A 13265-nucleotide genomic window follows, 5' to 3' on the forward strand; every position below is an offset into this window, starting at 1 on the left:
AAACACTGCTCTGAGCCGCTGAGCAGGTTTTCATAGAATCACAGAATGGTTTGGGCTGGAAGGGACGTAAAGGATCTCGCAGTTCCAACCCCCTGCCATCAGCTCAGAGCCCAGGGCCCCATCCAACTCAGGCTTGAGCACCTCCAGGGATGGGGCACCACAACTTCTCTGGACAGCAGTGCCAGCACCTCACCACCTTGCGAGTAAAGACTTTCCCTCTAACATCTAATCTGAATTTCTCTTCTCTTAGTTTAAAGCCACCTCCTCCTTGCCCTATCACTGGCTATCACAGTCACTTCCTAACACACCGCGCTTTGCCCGCACCCCAGTGGCGAGTGACCCCGGCTGCAGGACGGAGGTAGGAACCCCCCTTCCGTCATCTGACCCGGCCCATCAGCGAACTCGCAGAACCGCTCCGACGCGGACATCCTTGGAGGTGCCGCGGCGGCCGGGGGCTGCCGGGGGGGGTGGCGGCCGTTTGGGCAGCGCGCAGCCGCAGTGCGGCCGCCGGCGGGTACAAAGAGGCGGTCGGAGCGCTCCGTGCCGGCGGCGGGGCCGGGCGGCAGCGCCCGCCCTAGCGGCGGGGCCCCCGGGCGCGGAGCCCGCAGGTGAGCGGCGGAGGGATGGGGGCGGGAGGTGTCCCGTCCTCCCCGCCCCTTCACTCCTCGGGGCAGGGCCGGGAGGTGGGGCAGGCGGGCGCTGTCCGGCGGTGCGCGCTCCGCGGGTCACGGCGGTTCCGTCCGCGCGGGTCCGCGGGCACCGGTACGTGGCGCGTTGCGCCGCGCCGCGGGGTTCCTCTGTGCGCTGCTTTCGGCCGGGTGATGCGCGGAGCTGCACCTTGCTGCTGCGTCGGGCACCGCGCGCGCTGCTTCCCCGCCTCTCTGTTCGAGCTCGGAGCTCTCCGCCGAGCGCGCTGATGGCGGTTTCGCGGCGACCTCCGGGCGGTGGGTGCATTGCTTCTGTGCGGCTCGGCGAGCGGAGGGGCGCGGGGTGGGGTGGCCGCTCCGGTGCGGGTCCGGTCCGTGGGCGCTTTGGAAGTAAAGCGGTGATTTTAGTTTTCTCGCGGTGGATGTGAGAGGTTTGGGGGCTTATGAACGTGACTCAACTTTAGGCTGCTTTTCGCGGATCTCGAAAAGCGCTCAAAGTCTTCACGATGTGTTTGAAAAGTGTCTTATCCTTTCTGTAACGAAGACCATCTGTTCCTAGAACTCCATAGGCAGTATGCTTAAGAACTTATTCAGGCATAACTGCGGGCCTCCGTGCATACATTGACTGTCCTGTGACTTCTCCGGCCCTGGGCTTTGCATAAAGCCAGGCAATGTTCAGTTTTCTTGCTCAGGTCAGCGGCACCGTGCTTTTTGTTAAAGGGAGGGAGCTCTCAAACATTTAATTAATGCTGTGGCCCTTCCGGCATGGTTGACAAACTTGAACATTGTCTGGCCAAGGAAGGGACTGTGACCATTTGCTAATTGCAAACATCAGATGTGGTACTCATTGATTTCCAGTCTTCTGTTGGGTGGACTGGACCTGATCCAGAGATGTGTGTGCGTTGTGTGGAAGGGAAAGCATGTCAGTGAGAGGAGGCTGATGTGGATGTAATGTGCATTTCAGAAAGGCTGAATCCTGGAACAGTAACAAGCTGCAGAAGGAAGCCCTGACATGTTGTTCAGGTGTGTCTTTAGACTGGAGCTGGGTTTCCAGGGGCATTGCAGGTCAGTGAGGATGGCCCCTGCCCTCCCAGGGTGCCTCTTGCTTTCCTATTGTTGGAGCTCCAACCAGAGGAAAATAACACCATTAGGGTGGATGATTTTCCAGTGGCAAACCCAATACTGCCTTTAAATTGCTGATGATTGCTGTGGCTAATTTGTTGATGGCTTCTGTAGCATTCCAGCCTAAGGAGTTCTTAAAGCTGCATACACCAGCTTTCCTTTGACTTCCTGTCTTTCTTAAGAATGTTGCTGGAGATATAAGGGCAAAGCTTGGTCCTTATGTTGAAAACAGAGCATGGGTCATGTGGGTGGCACTTCAGCAGGCTTCTGCATGGTGCTTCCATGGGCAGGACTAGCAGTGGATGTATTTCTCCTGCAGTAGATGGTTTCTTTGTGGGGTGAGCCTTCCGCGTCACTCAGATGCTTGTATTTTAGGCAGTTTTCATGGTCTTGTGAGCTCCTGCTAGTGCCTGTGGGCTCAGTTTCTGTGGTGCCTTCTGCGTCTAAATAATGGATGCTAACAGTGAAATGAAAACTTCTAAATGAGGAGTATCTCTTGTAAATGACGCAAAGCTGTCAGAAATAGCAGCCGGCTGTGCTTTTAGTTGCCAAAGCATTAGTTAATTGAGGACAGTTGCAAATTTTCTTGTGGTGTCAGTACCTATTGTAGTGGTAGGTCATGGAGGAGGAGGCTTTTTTCCTACTCATTCAGCTAATGGAATTGGCTAAGAGGGCATGGCGGGAGTTCCAGGCATCTTCGGGCTGTTTGATCCACCTGAACTTGCCCACGCACCTTCAAAAAGGAAGAAGTGCAGAACACTCAGGGTGTCTTGAAGGCTCTGTATGTACAGTGTGTGGGTATGAATCTTGTCCAGGGTTTTGTGCATTGTGGCTGGACGGCAAGAGTTAAGCTAAAAGAGTTAAGCTAATAATGTTCCTCTTAATAACGAGGAGTTCAGTTAGAACTGCGAAGTGGACAACTTGAGGAAAGTTCTGGTTCCACTAACATTCCAGAGATGCAATGTGTACAGCTTATGAGTAATTTGTAATGATAATTTTTCAGGATTTATTCAAAGCTTTTTTTGCATTGTGTTCTGACATAAAATCTTACGTATCTTTTGCAAGTAATGGGATAGGTTTGATCATAATTCTAGTCAAGACGAACCTAAAACATGTTTGGGAAATGATTTGTCTGAAGCACCTTAAAAGTTTCTGGTTTTGAGGTGGAACAATTGGCGGTTCTCAAAAAAGGCACTTAAACATCTCAAGGAGGCATCTTATTTAAGCATCGTGGGAGCCATTCAGGGTGGTCAGCTTTGATATTCCACCATTATCTTGTGCTGCTGTTACAGATGCTATGTATTGAGGTGCAGTAATGTATGTGCATATGTACTTGTACGTATGTGTTGTCCCAGCTCGTAGAAGACTGTGGTCTTAGGGAAGTAGTAGTACAAGTCAAGAATAGAATAATTGATTATTTTGCAATTTAGGTTTTGTGCAGTTCACTCCTTGCAGCTTTGTATTGTGCATTATAATCATCATTCCTATTTCATTTGCTGCCTCTGACTGCTGCCCATGTATTTTGCTCTGGGAAGCTGTGTTTGTAACAGTGGTGTTGAGACTGGAAGAGAAACCTGAAGACTGGTTCAGAGCATGTTCTTATTCTTTCTTATCCTTGGCAACCTCTGCAAAATAGCAGAAAGATGTACATGGTGATAATCATCCCATCCCCATTGCAATTGTACTTTTCCATGCTTAGGAAAACAGAGAATGACTTGGGTGCTGTGGTGAATACTGGGAGTGCTTTCTGAGTTTCACTGGTAGTGTAAAGACTTCCAGATCAGATGCTCTTGCAGCCCGCCCCCACTACCAGGCTGCTGCAGTCCCAAAGCTCCTACCTGTGTATAAAACCCAGCATGTAATACAGCTAAAGTATGAGTTAGAAGAAGGCACCCTGTTAGACTTAAAATGTTCCTGCAGGCTTGCCTTGTCAGCTTCAGAATCATTTCTGAATGCAGATTCTTCATTAGAGCTGTGCTGGAAAAGGACACCTGACAATTAAATGTAAATCATAAGTTTGTATTTCAGATGCCTCTTTCATTCTTCCAATGTGTGAGCAGATTGAGGACAGAGGTGTCAGACACCAGCAGCTGAAACTTCCTTGGGGTAAGCAGACCTGCTGGCACAAGTCAGGTCCATCTGCAACCCAAAATGTTCCCTTAGCTGTTTGACACACATGTTTCCTGTGCTACACGGATCCCAACCCTAAACCCTGATGTCTCACCTGAGAGGTGGTAACATTTCCCAAAATGAAACAGGTTTTCTTGAGGAAGTGTTCTGGTGTAGGTGGGGCTGTGGTTAGCTGTATTGGGTCACCGTTCCTGGCTTTAAGAACCTGAGCTCTGCTGGAGAGTGCTGGGTACCTCTCTTTTTCTTTCTGAGCTGCATTCTTCTATGCCCAGAGACCCATGCAGCCATGTGAAGCAGCAGTGATGCTGCTGCTGCTGTGCTTTTTGCTGTCCTGTTATTGGTCCGTGCCAACATGACACAAGTGTGGCTTGTTCCGATGGCTTTGGTGGTTCCTCTGAACCTGGCTCCTCACAGCAGAAGGCAGCTGAGGAACACCGGGGGGGTGGGGAGGGGGGAGAAGGGGAGGGAAGGGTGGCAGTGGAGGATAACAACCGGGATGTTGATTGAACTGTAAGGCTCCAGACCTAGTAAGGCTGCTCAGTGTGGAGGGATTTTGAGAAATATGCAGCATTTAAACACTCTGGGCTGATAAAGGCTAATCTGTCCCCTGCCTTATGTCTTGTATAGGTCTGTAATTAGCCAACATGGTCTTATTTAGCATTAATTCCCTGGGCTTATTTGTGTTTGTTTCCTCCCCCCCCGAAGACTCCAGTTAGTATTTCTGTGTGTAGCTCCAGATAGTGCTGTTCCCTATGTATGTGCAGTCCTTCTCAGTCTCACCAGGCTGGTAGCCTTCATGGATGCTTTGCAGTGATAATGACTGTGTGGCATGTATCCGTGTGTAGACATACAAGAGCTAAAGTGGGACCAGTCCAACAGTTGTTTTATCCTGTTATTTTCACCTCCTAATTGCATAGCTTGATTATACTTTGTCCTTGTGATAAGGACAAAGCTGTGTTTTATGTTTCATAGCCATTCCGTTCCTTATCTCAAACAATTTGTTAGCTTCTTCCGAATACTGCTTTTTCAGTCTATTGAAAGATGAAGGTGTTGTTTTTTTTGTTTTTTTTGTTTTTTTTTTTTTTTAGCCTTTTTTGTTATTTCTGTGTGTTTCCAATCCCTTTCCAATTTTCTCCTTTGGCTCAGGATAAGCATTGCTGAGATTGGCTGCGATGGTTCTGCACCCATTGGTGGGCTCCTGGAAGCCAGCATTACTTGTTCCAAGGTTCGGTCCGTAAATGAACATCCTCTTACGTGACAAGTGAGAGCATCCTGCTCTGCACACGAGATTCAGAAAGCCTTGTCCTCCCCTCATGTTCCATCTTCATCGTGCATCCATGCAGAGGCGGAAGAGTGAAGCTTAAAACAGTGACTTCTCAAATTATTCTTCTTGCAGTGTAGTGTCTGTAAAAGCTGTCCCTGGAGGCAGGCAGTGTCAGAGATGTGTTTGTTGAGGTGCACCAGCTTGGCTCTGTGTTTGGGTCTTCTGTCAGGCATTTAATTCACTTCTGAGCTATTAAATGAAAGGAGGGGTCTCTTTCCAGAGCATTTTAGCTCTGCATTAAATATCCCCAATGACTGCAGGCGAGTAAACTTTCTGCAAATGTTTCTCTTTTCATCCCTGTCTCAGCATATGGTAACACAGAGGACCTCCGAGGGTTACTCCCAGCCAAGCCGGTTTGGACAGAAAGAGAGATGCATTGGGGCTTTTCGCAGCTCCTCAGTGCTCAGCTGAGAACTTGCCAAGAGGTGTTCTGGCTGGAGGAAAAAAAAAGTACATTCAGACTGTAGTCTCCTTTGGCTTTTATGTTGGCTGTCCTTTGTTACTTTTTATATTCAGAGTTGTTGGTTTTGGACAAAAGTAAGGGGATGTTGCCCAGGCATAACTACTGACAGAACAGTGTAGTGAATTTTGCCTCTGGTTTTCCAGGCTTTCTGACAGAAAACCTGGAACAATGAGAGTTGATGGGTCTCTTCTGTTTTACAGTTTGGCAAAGTCAATTTAAGCCCATGGGGCTCTCTCTGTATTTTTTCTTTTCCCTTGTCTCAGCAGTGCTTTGCTGTTGTGTGAATTCCTATTCTTTCAGCTCCTTCTCTGATGGCAGTTGGATGCATTACACTGAGGCTCAGCCTGCTTCCCACGGTGGTCCTGGCTGTGGGAGGGCTGCACTGGAGCAGAGCCTTGCTTTCTTCCATATGGTAGTGCCCAAAGAGATGTAGCAAAATACATTGAGAGGTGCTCAGCTGAACCCTACTTCAGGGTGGGAGCTGATGCTGAATTTGGCTCTGCTGTGTTTTCCTATCAGCGTGCTATGGTGGATGGTGATTCACTCACTGGAATCTGACTTCCAACTCGTTATCCACGGAAGGAAAATAAGCTATATCTGGTATTCTGTGGTAGATAGCTTCAGCATGCCTTGTTGATATTGCAGTTACCAGACCAGGGTGAAAACTGGGCTGTTGGTTCACTGCGACTTGTGCAAGTCTTGCTTGTCTGTTCCATCAGAAGAGGGGTGGCCAGCAGGGACAGGGAGGTGACTGTCCCCCTCTACTCTGCCTCTTGTGAGGCCCCATCTGGAGTACTGTGTCCAGGTTTGGAGTCCCCAGTACAAGAAAGACAGGAAGCTGTTGGAGAGGGTCCAGAGGAGAGCCACAAAGATGATCAGGGGGCTGGAGCACCTCCTCTACAAAGGCAGGCTGAGAAAGAAGGCTGTGGGGTGACCTCATTGCAGCTTTTCATTACCTAAAGGGAGCCTACGAACAGGAGGGGATTCAACTCTTTGAAAGGGTAGATAACAGCAGGACAAGGAGAAATGGTTGTAAGTTGAGGGAGGGAAGATTTAGGTTGGATGTCAGGGGAAGCTCTTTACTGTGAGAGTGGTGAGGTGCTGGAACAGGCTGCCCAGAGAGGTTGTGGATGCTCCGTCCCTGGAGGTGTTCAAGGCCAGATTGGATGGGGCTCTGGGCAGCCTGGTCTGGTATTAAATGGGGAGGTTGTTGGCCCTGCCTGTGGCTGGGGGGTTGGAGCTTCATGATCCTTGAGGTCCCTTCCAATCCTGGCCATTCTGTGGTTCTGTGCAGCTGAGTGTGTGTGTATCCCTTCAGGCTGCATCAGTGAGTGTTGTCTGTGTCACTGGGTGAGCAGGAACAGGAGGCAGAGGGCACTCAGCATGCTAGGCTTAGGTCTTTCATTCTGTCCAGCATGAAAGAGCAGAAGTAAAAGGCTCACAATAGCAGGAGGAATCTTAAACTTAAGTGCAGGATGGTTCTCAAAACCATATAGATATTAGAGGAAATCATACAGGTATTCCAAGGGATTTAACAGGTGTGTTGAAGGACACAACATAGCTCCCATGCTTTCTGGGACCATTCTACTTTTTGTATACTCCTTCACCTCTGTCTGTCACTATCAACCTCTGATGGAGCTTGGCAACCAAAAGTTGGCTTGGTGAATGAAGAGCAGTCATCACTCAGCTCTGAAGCCACCTCACAGTGAAGATGTTAATAGAAATGTGCATTTTAAGCTGGATAAAATTCTGTTTTTAATCTTTTGTTTTCCACAAACCAAGAAGCAGAAAGTTTCCAAGTTGTCAGTCATTTACTGTAGTTCTAGCCCTCTAGCCATAGTTGTGTCGTAGAACAAGTTTTTTTTCTGAACAATATTTTTTAAGTGTTAACTTGGTAAAATGTTGGGGTTTTTAGTAGAATAGTCAGCGTCTTGGCTTTCCTGAAAGGCATTAAAAAATTATCTTTTAAGTGTGGATTTCCATGAGTAGGATTAGAATTAACATGCTTCATGGTGTGTGTGTGTGTATATATATATATATTTTTTTTTTAAACCACACTTAACATTTTTTTGTTAGACTGTTTGCTTTTAGAGCAACAGTCAGTCTCAGAGGAAGATTTACAGACAGGAGAGGAAAAATTGAAATATTTCTAAGATTAACAGAAAGCAACACAAGAAGAGATTTCTGAAGTTCCATTTCTTCTCCTGACAAGTGGTGTTGGACTAATTCCTAAACTTTTAACCTGTTTTTTCTTTTTTTAATGGCAAGCTCTTGACAAGTTTCCTGGTTTTTTCAGATGAGTGCAAGTCTTACTCTGACCTATGAGCTGGGGCTGGCTTTTTCTCCACAGATGCATTGTGGTGGCAGTCTGTTGGGATTCTCTTCCATGCATGGTCAGCTGGTGACCTTTCCAGGTTGGATGAAATCACCAGCAGGAATACCCTGGCAGTGATCTCTGAAAGCAGGTGTTGCTGGAAGTGATGGAGGTGCAATTAGCTGCAGTTTAGTTTGTCCTGTTAGCATGGTTTAGCTGGGCTGAGAAAGCTTGTGTCCATTTCTTAAACTGTCCTAATGTTGTGGTGGCTTTTTTTTTTTTTTTTCAAGCTAGACAATGGCTCAGCTATGTGGAACATAAGCTTTCCCAGTCTCTGTCCCAATCCCCTCTGATTTATTGCTCAGTCTTTATCTATGTGTTTGCTATTCCAGTTCCTCACCCAGCACCGCTGCTGCTAGTGGACATGTCATGTTTTCAAGCAGTGTGTGAGATCAGTCACATCCACAGAAATACTCATGGCTGCTAGGAGCCTTCTCAGCTGGGAAAAGTCAAGGCAAACAAGGCACACAAGCTTTTCTTTGTGCCAGCACATGCACCACAGCTGTCATGAGTTGCTGGGTGAGTGTGCAGAGGAGATGCACTCAGTACTTGCGGCAGCATCAAGCCTGCTGCTGGGCTGGGAGTTACTGTGGGAATGATGTGGAGTTCTTTCATGAAATAGCAGGTGACCGAGTGCCGCTGTCGTGCTGCGAGGGTTTGTTGGCTTTTGCCAGAGTAAATCTGGGAGAGTGCCGCGTGTGGCAGTTCCTCCTGTCAGCCTGGGAGAGAAGGGATGGCAGGGTTATGCTTGCAGAGCTGAACGCAGGCTTGCTGGCTATAGAAGGGTTAGGTGTGTGCGATGATTACTCCTGATGCTGGTATGCCTTTGATGTCGGTAGCCAGCCAGATGCCGGGGGACCTGCAGCCCCGATAGACAGCAAGGATGCAGCGTCAGAGCTGCGTGCGGGCTTTGCACGCTAAAACGCACACGTACGGGCAGGATGGGACGAAGTGGCACGCTTCCATCCCCCGGGACCCAACGAGCCCCGCAGCAGCTGCGTCCTGGTGCCGTCGTTCTCCGGTACCTGTCCGCCCTCGGCAGGCCCCCAGCCCGCGCTGCTCCGCATTGCTCGCATTCCTGCGTGCGGGCTCAGGGCGACGGGGGCTGCGCTGCCGTGTGCGGGAACCGTGGGAGGTGTCCGTCCTCCCCATGCCCATCGGAGCCCCCACATTCCTGGCTTCTCGCGCTCGGAAGGCTGACGGGGCTGCTCGGAGGAGCGGTAGAGGTGCGCTTCTGGCCGCGTCTTCGTGGAGAGGCGGCGATTTACGGCCCGTCACACCCCCGGCCCCGGGGTTCAGGAGCAGCTTGGCGTTTTGGCGCGGGTCACGGGCTTTGGCACGGGTCTCCTTGGTGCGTGCAGGTCAGCGGTGTGGAAGGCGCACGTGGGGGTGAGCGGAGAGCGGGCCACGGAGGGCTGTGCGGGGTCTGGAGGAGGGCGGTGGGTTGGCGGGCACGGTGCGCCCCGAGTTGGGTGCTGGCGTCTCGGTGACTGTTGTGCGGGGAGGAAGCTGCCCCGCAATTTCACTGAAGGCCTTTTTTCCTCCCCTTTTTCCTCCAAGCAACTTGTTGATTTGCATCACAAAGCGGACCGGGGCTGTCTCCTTAGTGAGCTGCGGGGGGGAAAAAAGATCATTTCAACTACTAGAGTAGCTATGGGATGACTTGCGGGTTTCTTTATGCCTGCTGGTGCCTTTGTGAGCAGCTGTTAATTGAGACGGTCTGAGCTGTATTAGTGAAACATCCAGTTATGGCCATTGTGGTACAGCGCCTGTGGGACTCGCATCTGCGGAGGAGCAGGGTCGGGATGGAGGGTGTGCAGCCCTGCATGTCCCTACTCAGAAACACCAGCTGGTGTTCCCTGTGCCCAGCTCAAGCTGCTGGAGGTGCTGAGTGAAACGAGAATTGCAATTAATCAATTTATGTGCTGGCTCGTGCTATTTTCTGTCATCCAACAGCCCTTTATGTACACACACACACACACACACACATATATATATATATATACATATATATATATATATACTTTTTGTATTGCCATGGGTGTTCCCATGCTGCACTGAAAAACTGTATTATTATGCTCTTCCTAAACATGTGGAAAGTGTTCCCCCAGTGACCCTAACAGTTTCTTCCCTCTGCAAGATCTTCATTTGGACTTGTGCTTAAATACTTAAGCAAAGCTGACTGCATTCTATCAAAAGCCAGAGAGGTTTTCATTGCCAAAAACTGAGGTAAGACCCAAATAAAACTTAACATGTGATGAGTTATCTAATTCCTTTAAGAATTGTTCCCTCACAATGAGTTACTCACATAAAAGCAATTGCTAAACCATGTCTAGACTGCAGAGTCGTGGATTTGACTGAATCTAATTAAAGCGATAGTGGCTTGCAGGTGAGGTATTAAGTGCAGTACATCATTCTAACTCCTGCTGTGAGGAGACTGGCCGTATCTGGGATGGGTTTGGACTTGCATGCAGAGGTAAATTAAAGACAGATAGCTGAAATAGTGCTTCCCTCACCTGCCACACAGTGAGAGGCATCTGCCTGCAGCAGTCACTGAGTAGCCTGTGGAGATGCCATTTTCAGCACAGTGTCCTTTAAAAAAAAATAATAATAATAAATCAATTTCCTCCTAGTTCTGGGGAATTAGGAGTGTAATCCTGGAGTACCAACAGGATGCCTCTGCCTGCACTGTGCAACTGTGCATAATGGGGTAACTGGAAGTATGGGATCCATCCTTAGGGTTAAGCATGTGGCCCTTGCCAGCCAGCCACCTTCCTGATTAAGCTTGAATTCTTTTGGTCCATCTGTGCCATCGCCTCATGATGACCAGTTAAGCCATACTGATCAGCAGCTATTGGCTGAAAGGGATTAGGATAGGATGCCCACACATCTGGTACCCCAGCTCTGATGGAACAGCTGATGTGAATGTGGGCCTGCTGGAAGCTGCCCAGGGCAGTTTCCTTGCAGAATGAAGCACAGTGCAGCTCTTGGTGGCTTTAATGCGTGGCCTTGAATGTTTGCCCAGAAGTGTCTGTGAAACATCTCACAGCTCTGCTGTTCTCATGTTTTTGCTATTCCTCTCTCAGCTATTCCTCTCTGTTATCCCAATCCATCCTACTTCTGTAACTTCTCTGTCTAACACATTTTATTTGCTCTCCATCAAGTTGTGCTGCTTCTCCTCTCCATCTGACCCTGAATGCTCACTGTTCAGTGGCTTGGGAGAGTGTACGGAAGAAAGGGGGCAACAAGAAGAAGAGGGTGCAGGGAGGAAAAGTAAAAAGTGAAAGAGCTGGATCTGACTGAACTCTCGTTCCTCTGTCAGGTGAAAGTACAGTAAGGCTTTGTCTTGAGTAACTCTTCTTTGCATTTTCAGTCTGTCATCAGATTTCTGTTAATCTTGAACTTTTGTCTCAAGGGGATATTGCAGAAGTGATGACTAGACTGTGCTTTTCTCCTCATTGCAAGATGGGGATGTGAGGGCACAGCAGAGCCTTACTGTCACAGCAGCAGGGGGCAACTGCTACAGCATCTCAGGCTGATGCAGTGCTAAAAGCTGTTCTGGTTTGGTTATGGAAAAAAAGATGCACTGGGCTATTCTTGGTACCAAGTTCAGCTCTCAGCATTGCAGAGAAAATTTATGTGTATCTAATAAAAGAGACACGTGCTACTGCATGAAGACTTGCAGATAGAAAACTTTTCCTGGAAAGGAATGTTGACCTGAATTTTGTCTTGTCTGTGTGCCTGAGAACTTGCATTTGTTGTCATCTTGGAAATAGTGCAAACTCAGACTGGTAGAGGCAGTGGGTGGGGGAGGAGTGGGAAAGAAAATTCATGCAGCTGCCAGGAATCACAACCTGTCAGTGCTTTACTTGTCACAGGTGCTTCCATCAGTTCTCCTCTCAGCTGTTTGCAGCTGAGCTGTCCCCATCTGTGTCCGCCTTAGTGTGCTGCACTCTGGCGTTTTCTTAGCCGTGCATACTCATTTATATTATTTTGAGCTGACCTGAGTTCCTTTCATTAGCATGTTAATTGAGAGCTGATTGCTACTGCTAAAATTCTGGGGGGAAGAGTAGTCACAGTTTGCTTTACATTCCTGTAGGAATTATGGTGTTGTTTTTTTATTGTGGGAAAGAAAAGCTGTTGTGCTCCATGGCTGCCTCATGATTCACCTTGGATGGCCAGTTGGGAATGAAGTCAGATGAGGTGAGTGGCAGTATTGGTACTGTCAGCACGGTGTTGAAGCTGAAGCTATAGGAAAAGAAGGCTTCTAGTTATCGTGAGAGAAGGGTAGTAGTCATCTTGTTAAGCTATGATGCTGACTTCTCCCTGATGTACAGAGTCCTTATTATCTCCATTTGTTTGCTTGGCTGCTTCTTCAAAACTTCATTTAAAAGTCCTAGCCCATGACTCTTAAGTTAATTTCTGCCTGTGTGGAGGACGGTCCTTCTTGCTGCTACCTTGCAGGCCATCTGCAGTGGCAGGAGTGACACCATGAGCAGAAATGCCTTTTGTGGATAAGCTTCTTAGCGTGACTCTGGTGTTCATCCACAAGTTGCTGCAGTACTCCCAGTTCAGCACCCATGAGCAATCCTCCTGCTCCTGCTGGGCTTGCTTGTAAGGCTAGCAGCTGCACGTTGCCTGTGTGTGGACTCATGCTTCCTAATGCTTGAAGTATGGCTGTGAGGCAACCGTTTCCAGCCTCCTCTGTATGCCTCTCCTTGGAGATCCTTCTAAACCTGCCTTTTCCCAGTCTGTGTGCTACTAGCTCCTCATGCTGGCATGGTGATCCTTCTGTGCACAAGAATTGTGTGATACTTGCACTACAGCAGAGCCCTGAGAGACTTGTGTCAGTCCTTGGTCTAGCTGAGGCCGGTTCAAAGCTGCAGGCAAGGCTTTGTGCTGTGGGGCTTCATGACACCATGCACTCAGACCTAGACAGGTGGCAGGTCAAACTGCACATCTGAGAGCTGTTTAGCCACTAGAACTTGTCCTAAAGAGAAGTTAGGAGAGCAACAGGTCTGTCACCAGGAGAAGTTTCGGGAGAAAAGAAAGTTAATAAACATCAAGGGCATCTCAAGGGTTCCTTTTGTCACACTTTGTTTTGTGTGCTGTGTTTAATTCCATCCAAGATTGTAGTATCAATTTCTCAAAGCCTGGTGATAAAATGCCTCAGTTAAATGACGGGGAAGGCTCGGAGAAACTACC

At 48.6% G+C, this 13265-nt stretch overlaps 1 protein-coding gene across 3 annotated transcripts in view; it reads left to right on the forward strand.

The window, feature by feature from the left end:
- Positions 1–507: 507 nt before the first annotated feature.
- The window catches only part of KANK1 (KN motif and ankyrin repeat domains 1), a 116220-nt gene continuing 103462 nt past the window's right edge, over positions 508–13265 (forward strand). For 2 of the 3 annotated variants that reach the window (XM_048930545.1, XM_048930542.1), the window contains exon 1: positions 668–762. The gene's annotated coding sequence lies outside the window, so the exon portion shown is untranslated. Of the gene's footprint in view, positions 609–667; positions 763–13265 lie in introns of those variants that run through there. The other variant, XM_048930543.1, reaches the window with a different exon arrangement.

This window comes from Lagopus muta, chromosome Z (assembly GCF_023343835.1).
Source record: "Lagopus muta isolate bLagMut1 chromosome Z, bLagMut1 primary, whole genome shotgun sequence".
NCBI classification, from domain to species: Eukaryota; Metazoa; Chordata; class Aves; order Galliformes; family Phasianidae; genus Lagopus; species Lagopus muta.